This window comes from Phalacrocorax carbo, chromosome 5, assembly GCF_963921805.1.
Source record: "Phalacrocorax carbo chromosome 5, bPhaCar2.1, whole genome shotgun sequence".
Taxonomy (NCBI): domain Eukaryota; kingdom Metazoa; phylum Chordata; class Aves; order Suliformes; family Phalacrocoracidae; genus Phalacrocorax; species Phalacrocorax carbo.
This window is the reverse complement of record NC_087517.1, coordinates 25949163-25962442: the sequence shown is the minus strand read 5'-3', so window position 1 is coordinate 25962442 and position 13280 is coordinate 25949163. Positions and strand designations below refer to the sequence as shown.

The following is a 13280-nucleotide window of genomic DNA, read 5'->3' as shown; positions in this document are numbered from 1 at the left end:
AAGCTTCAGCTTGCATGTAGTGTTTTAACAGTATTGTTTGAATACTGTGGGTGTGGGGTTTCCTGTGCATGCCAAGGGAGTCAGAATTACCAGGTTAGTGATCAGCTGGCAGTGGGATGCCCTTTTTAGAAGCAAGGCAAGATTCAATATAGGGAAGTAAGCAACAGCGATGCTTTTGCAGTGCTTTCCTGAAGAAGCCAACTGCTGGTACTCTGCCTGCAGTAAAAATAATATGTTCCTTACTGTTTCACTTAAGCATGAAAAACAATTAAGACAACCTTAAAAATAAAACTGAACACTAGAAGAAGTAATTGAGAAAAAAGGAACAAGAGCAGTTAATTGCAAGTCTGATCAGACCTGTTCTGCATTGTGGTTTTCTACTTTTTTTGTACCTCTTTTGTCCCATCTCCAGCTGTGAGCAAAAAACCTTCCTTACTCTAAGGTACAAATGTCCATCTTATATTTAAGCATTAATCTGGAGGGATGCTATGAACTGCTCAGCTTCTCTAAGGTTATTAAAAAAGCATTGCAGGTTTCTAGGGAACCTTCTGCAATCAAGGGCTCTTATAGCCTCCAACTCTCACCAAATTCTTTTCTTCTGTGCTCAATTTATATGCTTATGTCCTTTGGAATGTGAAGATTTTAGCTAGTCTCAATTAGGCTCTTGCTTCAGTGACACCCTCTGATCGAAGTATACAGTACAATTTGACTGCAGCAAAATGCACTGTGTACCACCTCTAATTGGTTGGGCTGTCAGTACAGGATTTTAGCCTGCCCAGAACTTTCAATCTTCCGTGCTTAATGTGCATTAAATCTTTCACCATCCACAAAATGCCTTCCCTCCCCCCTTACTTTGTGCTGTAGGAGAGCTACAGTCCATAACCTTTGTTTTCAGTTTTATCATAAATTGAAATACACGCACACTTAAATTTTCCTAATAAATAAAGTGCTATGTTGTTCTAAAGCTGCCTTTTCACCTCATTACAGCTCAGCGGAGTGGAGAGTGATGTCATGGTTGACCCAGCACCAGCATGCCCATAAATGATACAGTATGTTCCCCCCTTTACTTCCTGGCTAAAGCACTGGGAAGGAGCTTAATATGAAATTCATGCCGTGATGACAGATTTAAAAGTTGCTACAGACTGTAACAGACAGCAACTGCATTTTGCAGACATACATGACACATACCACTCTCTTGTATTCTTAAGTGATGACATTTTCAGTTTAAAGAGTTATGCTTCTATTGCGTATTATGGCTGTCTGTCTACAAAATTAGGCGGGAGGAGGGAAGGAAAGGACAGGGCAGAGAAAATACTGAACTTGATATAGAGCTCTGCTTGCAGAATATGTTGAATATTAATCAGTGGTTGGAGGGGCGGCACACACCAGTTTTCAAGCAGACTGCACTTCTGCTCTGTGCCTTTTGGGGGATTTCGGCTGTTCGGAGACAGACAAAGCAGTGGTACTTCATCTGGTGAAACGGACCCCTCGCACTTTTAACAAGGAGACTTTGAAAACCCAAATAGTGCTAAACTGTAAATCTGCGAGCAGGAAACTAACATGCCAAACTTGAGACACCCTTCTTTGGCTGGGCTTTCCAAGTAATTAAATAAATAGCCATCATGTGGTGTCTCTGGGGCAATAAAACATGCCACTAAGGAGAATTTACGGAAATGGGCCAGAGAGGGTGTTGCCTGATAGAGAGCTCTGATGGTCTCTACTTGCACCTACGTCTGTGCTGGACAACCTTCTCATGAAAATAATGCTGGATTGTAAATATGAGCACTGGTTTATAACCTTGGCATCTTCCTTCGCCCGCTGCTGGCTGTCCTTTTCTGCATCTACTCACTATCATGCCATACATGACAGGTAAATAGTCACTCAAATTGATATAAAGCAAAGTTATGCAAATATGTAAGAATGGATTACTAGCATTGCACTAGATCAGAAAACAAAATGACATTGGCCTCTTATCAGAAGGCATTTCATACTGTTACTGCGGTTTATGCCAAATAGGCAACCTCCTCCACTGGAAAGCGTATCCATTAATTTTCTTCAGGATTCTTAGATGCCTGACCAGGATTTCAGAAAAGCTAAAGAAAAGAGTACCCTTGAGAATTCCTTCACATTCTATTCTGAGATACATGTGTGCAGAAACAGGATTTTATGACTTTTTATGCACTGAGCACCCCTAAGTCAGTGTTGAAGGAAATCAGCCCCATGCAGAATTATGTCTCCAGCATGGTAGGAATGCCCAGTCACAAGAGACATGATCAATAAAGCTTATAGTTTATGTACCTCGATATTGAGTTTCCATATTTTGATTTAAGGAGTTCCCAGTAACATAACCCATGGGGGCTAAATTTTCCTGCTCTGCATGAATGAAATGTTGCCATTTGTTCAATATTTAAGTTATTTATCATTTGGAGTCTTCCCCAGATTGCTGAAGCCAAATCCCTCCACAGAAAGAAGCAATTCTTAAAGAGGAGTATGAAGATTTACTCCTGTATGGTATCAGCTGGTGAAGAAAGAGCAAAGCATTTTGAATTAAATCAAAGCAGAATCAAAACTTGAACACTGTTGAATCTGCAAGGCTTTGTCTTTCAGGCAAACTTTTTTGAGTTTCAAACAAGTTGTGGAATTTTTGACTGTATTAAAATCGTTAAGTGCTGAGAATTTCATCAAAAGATTGACTATAAGAGATTTCTAACTTTGGTCCTTAGTTGAGTGTGTTTGCAGAAAGGTTGGTAAAGCAAGTCTGCATATAAAGATCCAGATCTTCAACAGAGAACCTGATGTGAGAGTATATGACCTATCTTTCGATATATCCTAATCTGGAATTTATGTGTCTGAGTAAAACCTGTGTAAACACCTAAATGCTTGACTTCATGATTTTGAAGAGATGTCACACTCCTTTTCCCAGCCAGTCTTATTTGAAAGGTGAACAGTTTTGAAATAGGTAGTAGGATATGTGGTTTTCTGTCTTCTGTTACAGGTGCCAGACCAGTGGGAACATCTTTTTAATTCTTAATTCATTCGAGTTTCCCACATCCATATCAATTTACCTCTGTCTCTTGCAGAGCCTCACTTAGCTGAGTAGCTCTTATTTGTCCCCTGACCTTTGACTGGTACTGGTTATGTTGAGTATAGGATAAGGAGGGGAAACTGCCCTGAGAAAGGTGTCTTTTTTCTCCATCAATCCCTTGAGGAATTGAGCCTAGTCACTACAGAAAATGTGAGGATATTTTGTAAGTTTCTAGATTTATCTTCGTTCCAAATTATGTTTTTAACAATTACTGTCACTGCAAAGAATATGAGAAAGTATTATTTATTAAAAAGTTATTGCCATTGTATTTTCTGGAAGGTCAGGTAAGGGTATGTTAGTTCGGAAGTCATGCAGATTTCTTCACTGTGGAAAAATACATTGACAGTGAATGTCAGACTTCTGTAAATTACTGTTTAAAACCAGAATATATTAAATTGCCATCAGTTTGCTAGTTTTGTTATTTTACAGCATATGGAGGATGGTTACTAATTTTTCAATGTTAAGATATTTTAAAAGGAAACATAGCTGACACTGCAAAATGGAAGGAATTAGAGACTGTTTAAAACTAGTGGCCTATTCTCCAAACCCGGAGCATGGATTAGTAGTATGTGAAAAGGGAAATCACCGGGGATGAAATATTGACCAAGCTACCAGGCCCCCATCAAATGGAAGTGTAACAAACTAGAACATTATTAATCACTACTTCTCATGTGTGCTTTGGGGTTTCTTTTGGTTTTGGTTTGGTTTGGGTTTTTTTCCTAAGCAATATAATTAATTGGGAAACGTAATATTTTAAGTATAGTTCTGAAAAAATGATTGTGAATTTTTTGCCAATTCAGTTATCCTTATTCTGATGATTGCTAAATAAAAATTAATTAATTGTATTTTGCTATCTCCATAGTCTTCCCTGGAGATCTGGAACTGAAACTGTCATGGGAATTTTTTGCCAAATCTTTACTTGTGTGAATCGTCCCACCAGATCTTGCCAACAAAATGGGCTGACCTAAATAAACATAATTTTACTTTTTATGTTTTGAATGAGCTCCGTATGCAGGTGGTGACAGTAAATTAGTAAAAATTATTACTGGAAGAAAAAGAATATTCTTAAATATAATTTAAAGCTGTTAAACCTACAGCATCAGGACCCACCCTCTGACCAATTATATGCAATTTCGTGAACCTGAATGATTGTAAAAGATGTGATTAGCGAGTTATATGTGTATCTGGAACATAAGATTAACTCTGTGTGGTAAAATCTTTATTCTGGGATGTGAACATTGCCCTGCCTTGCAGAAATGGGCATCTGCCTTCCAAAGAATGAACAGTCTGCTTAGACTTTAGCAAACACTGGAGTGGTATTAGCTGGCTCTAGTTAACATCTGAGTTGGTTAGGAGTTGTACTGGACATGCCAGGTGAAAGACGGTGGAAACAGGCAATGACCTGTCAGCAGGAAGACTTAGTTTTGTTTTTGTTTCAGGACAGAGAAATCCTTGAGAAAGGGTGCAATTTGAATAGGTTGTAGATATGGATTTGAGTGATGACAGAAAATGTATGTTCCAAATTTAGATAGTATCCTATGAACATAGAGTTGGGAAAAGATGTGTAATATGAAAGCCTACATATATCTGAGAGTTTAACAGCAGGAATATGTAGGATGAGAGCTGTAGAGCTAAAATATTCTTTCAGTGACCAGCCCATGGTACTCAAATGCTAAAAGGCTGCTGCACCATAAACTGCACGGGCCAGTTTCCACACCACGACACCCGCGTGGAAGAATTGTCTTCTAGTGGCTTACATTAGACAGGAGAGCTCCCTGGCCTGCTGCAGTGTAATTGGGAAAGGACCTGAAACCTGAACATCCTCAGGGAGTTTGTAATAGGAAATGCCCCATTAACATGTGGCAAAATTTTGCTGCTATGTGTTTGAGTGTATATATGCTTCTGGATTTACATATAGATAAATATATGCTGAATGTCCTGTATTCTATTTCAGGCAGATATGGTGCAAGTCAAATTACAGTGACAGAGAGCAAGGGAGGTTGAGCCCACATCTGGTTAGCATAGAACTGAAGATGTATGCATAAATTATCCTATTTTCTTTAAGAGTTAACAGTAAACAAGTCTGGAATTATTTAAACTGGTACACTTCACTGAAATCACTAGGGTAAATAAGTCCAGAATTTGTGTGCATAAAAGTTTAGTTGTTGTTCTTAACTTTCTAAAAGTAAATGCATCTCCATAGCAATATCGCTAACTTTAATAGCAATTAAGTGTTGTTTGAAAGTCATGACTATTAATTCCTTAGAAAAAGAGATGATATGCAATATCACACTGCATTTGGCTGTGTCTTTGTTTGTATGCACATTACAGAGCAGTAGCCCAGTGCATGGCTGCTCAGAAAGAAAGCGCATGTGGAGAAGACAGCGGACGTAGTACCATCTGTATCGGCTTAGAGACAGGCATGCTACAGCCTGTGACAAAGCAACATGCAGATTACAGCAAGAGGGCTTGCCAGTCATTCCTTTGCCAGTAGTGGCTACAGAGAGAAGGAACCAAGATAGTCTGTTGCAGTGTCCCAGCCACAGAAAACAGTGTTACAGTGCAGGAACATTTTATCATTTATGACTTCAAGCTGTATGATGCTCCCTGGATTCTCACATTCCTCACTAGTAGTTGCTTTTACCATGTTACTGTGCAAATTTGGAGGCTGATTCTACAATTCTTGCTCATACAACTTTTTTCCTTAGAAATACAAGTTATCTTCTTGGAGTCAGTGGTTACTCATCTGAGCAAGACTAGGGTTCTTGAAGTGGTATCTCATTCACCAATAGTTACGGAAAAAGAACTTTCCTCTCTTTTGCCTGTATTTATGAAGTGGTTTTTACTTTGTATAGAAGACAGATATGTCTAGCTGCATCAGTGCAACATCACTGTATAACTGTAAGTCTGCTACACTTCAAAGTAAATTATTTCTCTTTTCCCCCTCCATGATTCTCACACAACACTGGAATGTTGTCTCTGATCTTTAGCGAGTTGATACAGCTCTGAAATCGTGGCAAATTGACAGGAAAAATGCTGAAATCAGACCTGCCAATCTACTTCATTATAGTGCATGAGAGGTACACCTGATTTGTATGTGGGGCTAGAGGGGCATCAACTGCCTTGGGATATAAGACTGATACAGAGGTGTCTAGCATTACCAGTTTGCTTCATTTGTTTGACAGGTGAAGCTGTGGGGCAAAGTTGATGATCAGGAGGTATGCTTTCCTCTGGAACTCTTTGGCTAATATTCAGGAATTCATGCACCAGGCGGCAACTCAAAATTAACTGTTTGCTGTGCTGTATTTGTTCTCACACCGTCATGTGTTGCTTGCACTGACATAAGTCTCACATTGACAGCATGGGAAAAATATAGATTTGGGAGATGAAGAAATACCTAAATAACATGGATGGGAGGAATATAACACAGAGGAAATATCACCGCTAAAAGCACTTCTTGCTGTATCAATATGTGTGTAATAAAAAATGTCAGACATGATTCTCATTCTGCTTGAAGGGAATGGTTTTACATTATTCTTCTCAAAACTTTTTTTTTTGTGATGGTTACAAAAACTTTATAACAATATGCTGACAAATTCAGTCTCATTGCTTACTTATGTTACTCTGTTGGTCTGTCACCATCAGCCGTCTTGTTTGGAAAGTGAGCTCTGAGTAAAGACCCCCTGTGTTTTACAGCACCTGTAACAATGGGTTCAAGTTCATGGTCACATTAATGCAAATATATAATAAATAAATAAAAGTCTGTTAATAAACAATATTCAAGTGGATGCTCAAACCAATGAATAGTAGCCATGCCAAAAAGATCACAAAAAGAAAGTGCACAAGAGATTAGGCTGAAGGCCTCATTGTCCTTCAGGAAGATGTTGTGCACATGATAGCTGTTATTTTCGTGCCAAAGGTGAGCACATTGTATGTCTAATACAAGTTTGTAATGTGATATTGTAGAAAACCACATTAGCAAAAATTTGGATGGCAGACACAGGGGCTTTCAATCAGCTGTGGTGCTGGGAATTACCAGTAGAAGATTAAAGGCCAAATTCTCCTGATGCCCAGTAGTAACTTATTTCACTAATCATGCCACTGGAATGAACAGGCAAAGTAAATCAGGATAAAGGATGGCAGAAGGTAACCATCAATGACAATGCAAAAGGATTTTTTTTTAACGGTAGATGGTGTTTACCTAGGAAGGATGGGATAATTTTTTTTTAAGGGGAAAAGAAGGCTGAGCAGCTAAAAACTGGAATTGTATTTCTTAAAATGGCAGAGACCTCTTTATCTAGTACATTTCATACAGATCTTTGATAACTAAATCTCAATTTAAATTTGCCAGTTACCTGGAAATGGGGTATGGCTTATTTTTGTTATTTAGAGCTGATCATCCTAACCATCAAAGTATTACAGGGGTTTTGCAAGCCAGGTTGTGAATCTCAATTTTGCAAGAAACAGTGTCACTTCTTGCAGCTGCTCTCCAGTAGGCTGAAAGAATTCACATCCTTACATTGTTCTGACAGAATTTTCTCTGATGTCAGAGGACAATGCAAATGTTTCTGTACTTACGTAAAATTCTTTCTGCAAGCAGCTTTTCTATTTTTCCCTTCCCAGTCTACAATATTTTTCTTCTCCCTGTGCTAATGTGTCAAGTTTTGAGTAGAAATTAGCATTATCCAAAATTTAGAGATTCAGAACTGAAATCTCTTACAACCAAAATAGTTTATGTAAGACCCTGATTGAAGTTTTCTGTGTTCACTACAATAATTAATCAAATATTATATTCAAGTTCCCATAAATGAAGAAGCCTGGATTTGGACTGGGTATTAACTCCATGACTTGAGATGATGCTAGTTCTGTTGTACTCTTGTACTCTTTAGCTTCTGTTCTATTTCAGTTGACTGGTAGATAAAGTACTATGTGCACATATGTAGGAGCAAGAGTCATCTGTGAACTAGTAAGAATAAACTGGACAAAGGTTGTTGATTATTTTAGGGGAAATGGAACATATTAATCCCTGTCTTCCCAGGCCTAAACCTTAATCCCAGAATCACCTTTCAAGCTGCTTTCAAGATGAATTATTTTAATTTTTGGCATTCTCAAGACTGGGGTCAGTGAAGATACTCTTCTCCCAAAGCTCATACTGTGCTGATTGTTATTCTGGTACAGCATTTATGTATTTACATAGTAAATCTATTTGCAGTAAGTTTTAAATGTATCAAAAATCACTACAGTTAATTTTCACCCTGCTACTGTTAGATTTGGGCTTTTTTAAGTCTTAAAATTAAATCTGTGATGAACCTTTTATCACCTGATAGCCATGCTTGCTAAAAATGGAATTTATGGTTTTGAATACTGGTCTAATTCAGAAAATGTTTGACATAATCTTACATGACTGTTTTAATCCCATATCATTGTGTTGCATGTCATGTCTTCCCCTTTTAGGACTTCCTTTGCTCTCTCTCCATGGATGTTAGAAATGGACAAGACCAATAAGTATATTCAGACTTCTCTCACCTTATTTCATAGGCTTTTGACAATGTGTTTGACTGTTTTCTTGATCCTCTGCGGAGACATCTGTGATTTGTGGAAAATCTTGGTACCTTTGAGCTATTCCTTGTGTCCTGGGGGAGAAAGAAAAAAAATCTGGATTTAGCTGAAAGTCTTGTAAGGAGATACTTTCAATGCTTTCAGTTAAGACATGTTTTAAAAATGTTTAAATGGATGACTTCATGCTTCATTTTATGGCATTCCTGGAATACTGTTACAAATACAATAAATGTTCATTTAATCATGAATACTATGCTAGTTGTCATTCGTGAGACAGTGCAATAAAGTCCTCACAAGTTCTAAATGGCCTATTTTATATAGAATACAATATCCTTGAGCTATAGCAGTGATGTTCATGTTAAACTCAAGGATTTAAGTTTTAAATTGAAGGGTCTTTCTCTTATTTCACCATACACATGACTTCCCGTAGAAGTTAATCTCTAAATGTACTGAGTCCTCCCATTTTGTACCATATTTTATAGGGGAAGATAATTGCTCTTGTGCTGCTCTTTGGTCTGATTCTGTTAAGTTTATTCTAGAAATCTGTCATCTGTAAAAGCTAACAAGAATATGCACATCTAAATAGTTTTACTACGGTGGTACTGCCTAAACATAACAAGGGAAGCAGATATGATGCATAGTTCATGCATACTCTTTGTAGAGTAGTGAGTGACTTTTACCATTTAACATATGATATTTACATCCGTTCATCAGAATGTGACTCCTCACCACAGTCTTCTAAAGCTAGGCCAGTAATATGCATGATTATGGTAATTTAAAAACAAAACATAGTGTAGAAAAAGAACATGATAAATGCATATCATCTTACTCTTTATGGCTGTAGTAAATGTCATACCTTAGGCTAGACCAAATACGTTTTGAGTTTCCCATGCAAAAATAATTTTCGAAATGAGTCAGTCAACAGGCTTTTCCTTACTCATTGCTACTTAGCCTTCAGAATCGTAGGAAGATCTTAGGAATCTGTTTTTGTTTCATTATCAATTTATTTCTGAGAAATATCATTGTCTTCACCTAGCACTAAAATCATAATTTCCCTTCACTTTGTAACTGGCATAAAAGTAAATTATCTACCAATTCTGTGAAACTACTTCTGTACCTGGATCTTTCATTCTCTGTGTGATGCTTTAATCTGGAAATTAATATAACAGATACTCCTCAAAGAGTCTCAGAAAGAAGGAAAAAAAAGGACTTTTATATTGGAATCAAGCAGTCAGCTAGATACTTTAGTTGTCTTTATTTGGAGAGCAGTAAATCCTTTTAGCAAGTGGAATAAACCAGTGAGAATAACTAGGAAGGCATTTAGTGAATTACACAAAGGGTGTGTGGTTTAGACCTTTTCTGGAACGCAGGCTGCAGTTTAGCTGTCGAGGCACTATCATTCTCCTCAAAGGTGAAATGATTTAGAGGCCTAGAGAAACTTAATTTTTCTTGATCACCATGTGCAACCTGGAATTTTAATGGCAGGCATAATTAATTCTTCTGATGTTAATCATCAGGGCTGGGCTCCACAATTATCAGCCTAGTGCAGCTGGGGCATGGTGCAGACATGAAAAATTAGGAAAATGAATCAGTAATAGGGTGGCAGATTTAATCTGCATCATGAAAACAAAGTTAAAAAGAGGGAGATCGAGAGAATTTCAGCTGAAGCTTTTGTGCCAATGAGCACTGACAGAACTGAAAAATGTTGCCGATGTCCAAAGTGATTGGTAATTACCAAGCCATTGAATTTTTTATTGTCAATTTATCATTGCGCCAGAGGTTAAATTTAACATCTTCTTCTAAAGCCATCACTCTAAGAGGAAGGCAAGCTTTGCATCACGTGGCCCAGGAGTCAGTGAAAGGTTAATCAGGTATTCCTTTAGTTTGTGTGTTCTTCCAAATCAGTCTTTCTTTTTGTGTCCTTTACGCTGCATACATATCATGGGGTATTTTCTAACTTATATTACCTGTACATTTCAGAAAAATATTAGAATGCATTCCTCAGCACAGCATCATCTGCCTTGCTGTATATTTATAATGCTGTATTTTTATACTTCCCCGGGCATATTTTACATGCATTTCAATATGTCTATGGAAATTTTAAATACACAAGGAACTGTATGATACAAGGCAGGCATTTCCCAAGTAATGAAAAAGACAATCTTAATGTCTGAAAGGACTGCAGCATTAAAAAAGAGAAAATCTGATATAATTTGTTGTTGTTTTTTTTTTTTTTTTTATTCCTAAACTGTGTTATTTGGTTTGCACTTGATTTTTGCTTTGTTCTGAAGCCAACGTTGTTTGTGAATGGTCCAGTTTAATATCAGGGTAATATCTGGAATGCTAGAATCTGCTTTTGGGCTGAAGGACTGTGAGGGAAAGGCTGTTTGCATTTTGCATCTTGTGCAATGCTGAGTACAGTTTTGGCACTTAGCAAATAAGAAATAGTCACAATTCATAAAGGAAGCACACATTGCTCCTTTGAATCTTCCCCCCTCAAGAATATTTAGTAAATGGTAGGGTCTTTTTTTAATGCAGAAGCCATAAAAAACTGAAAGAAAGACAGCATCAAAATATCCTTGTAATAGAAATATGTGACATAAATATGCATTCATATGTTAGGGACCAAACTGAGCCCTGAAGTAAGTGGAAGCCTGTTCAATGAAATAGTAGGATTTGTGCTTCTCTGATTATAGAGTTGGATGTGCCCTGAAAATTCCAAATGCATATTCTTATACTCCTTGCTATGTAGTATTGCTGTGTCTTTTAATATAATGTTAAATACAACTTCTGCTTCTGTATACCTAAATTCCTACCTTAATTCTGCTCAGTAATCTCACTTCTATTTACTATATTTTTTTGTGTGAGTGTTTATTTTAGATTCCAGACTGTGCTCTGATTAAAGGAATCGTATGCATTTTCTATAAATTAAAAATGGAAATGGCCTTTAGGGGAGAGTCAGTAGAGGAATCAATGCATGCATTAATTACTGCAATTCATTACCCAAATAAACACAAGACTCAGCCTTTTGCTGGATACAAATTTAGGGACATACAATGTTTACAGGAGACAAAGGCTTGTGATCCTGCTCATGTTAATCTGCAGATCAAAGTATGTGAGCCCATTCCTAGTGGAGGCTCCTTTGGGGATACCATAGCTGGGATCAATCCTCCCATGCAGGCAGTGAATTATTACTGCTGAATACAAAAGCTGCTCACGTGACATCACTGTCCCCTAACAACAGGGACACTTGCTCCAGATAGTGCTTTAGAAGAGCTTGTTTTCTTGATACCCCACTTTTCTATAATTAAACTCAATTCATAAAGCAATAGCTGTACACTGACCACTGATTCCCTTCATAAACAAAAATATGCTTCAGTTCATAGCAAATAGTCATTTGGAAAAAAAACATGAAAATGTACTCTTTAGCTTCCCAGAGGCTTTCTAGAACATAAACAGAAGGTTAGAAAATATATAGCAAATAAGGTTATACAGAAAAAGAAAACCAGAGATTTACTGCAAGGTCTCATACTCTTCTGAATTAGTATCCTTTCTTTTCCTTAAGAAGAGACTAGAAGAGTATTGGAAGAATGCAAGTTTTCTAACAGCATCTGGATGCCTTTCTTCATCCTGTTTTATAGATGGAGGATAAATTACCATACGAAGGTTTGTGTTCAAACCAGGACAGGGAGCGTGATTTGAATCTCACTGCATTTTGCGTAGCTGCCATTGTGGGTGCAAGCTCACCCTGTCTCAGCAGCTCACCCGCTGGTTCCTTCTTTCCTTTGGAGCACTCAGCTATTTTAATGGGATTCTGACCAAAACTGCAACTAATTAAGAATCAATTCAGGACCATTAGTAAGTGGGACTAAGCTAGCCAGTGTTGCATATTTCAAAAGAGTTCGCTTTAATGAGAGGAGTTCTTGGACAAGGGAAGAAAAACCCCACAAGCAGATTAAAGATAGTGTAGGGACCTTCTCCAGTTAAACTAAACAACTAATGCTACACAGAAAGATGCTGAACTTGTAGTCCTCTCTAATTGATCTACTTACTATTCTTAAGGAAACTCAAAACAATAACGAATGCAGGTATTAACTGTGTATTAGTCAGTCAATAGCTATTTATAAACGTTAGCAATTGTTACATTTTGCAGTCTCTTTCTTCATCAGAGAAACATATGTTATCTTTTTTTCAGGCATATTAACCTTAGAACTGTCAAACCATTTTCTCTTTGGGCTTTGTACTTCTGCGACATCTGTTTATCTGCACTGCGTTGCCTGCAGATGGTATTTTTAAAATTTACTAAGGGGCTGGGGTGCCATATTTTTGACAGCTGTAGTTTTGTTTTACCACAGAACAAAACTTTGCTGAAAATGCAGTCCTTTGTGGGAATGATTTCATTTTCATTATTCCATTAGTTGCATCAATTTCTCCCCCATATCTCTTGCTATTGTGAGTTCTGCTAATGAACTAGTAGCTTGTAAATGTAATAATTTTAGAAGAAATAGAAAAAGCAATATATGCTGATTGATTTGAATTATTAGAGTGGGAATGCATACAACTATTCTGAGAGTCTGGTATTTAAGTACTAAAATCACTTTACAGTAAATTGAAAGCACAAACCTGAACCTATTAC

General features: G+C 37.3%; 1 long non-coding RNA gene across 1 annotated transcript in view; it reads left to right on the top strand.

Moving 5' to 3' along the window:
* The window catches only part of LOC135313388 (uncharacterized), a 95178-nt gene extending 86591 nt beyond the window's left edge, over positions 1 to 8587 (top strand). Inside the window, exon 3 of the long non-coding RNA XR_010373024.1 lies at positions 8540 to 8587. This is a non-coding gene — a long non-coding RNA (uncharacterized LOC135313388). The remainder of the gene's footprint in view (positions 1 to 8539) is intronic.
* Positions 8588 to 13280: the final 4693 nt, after the last annotated feature.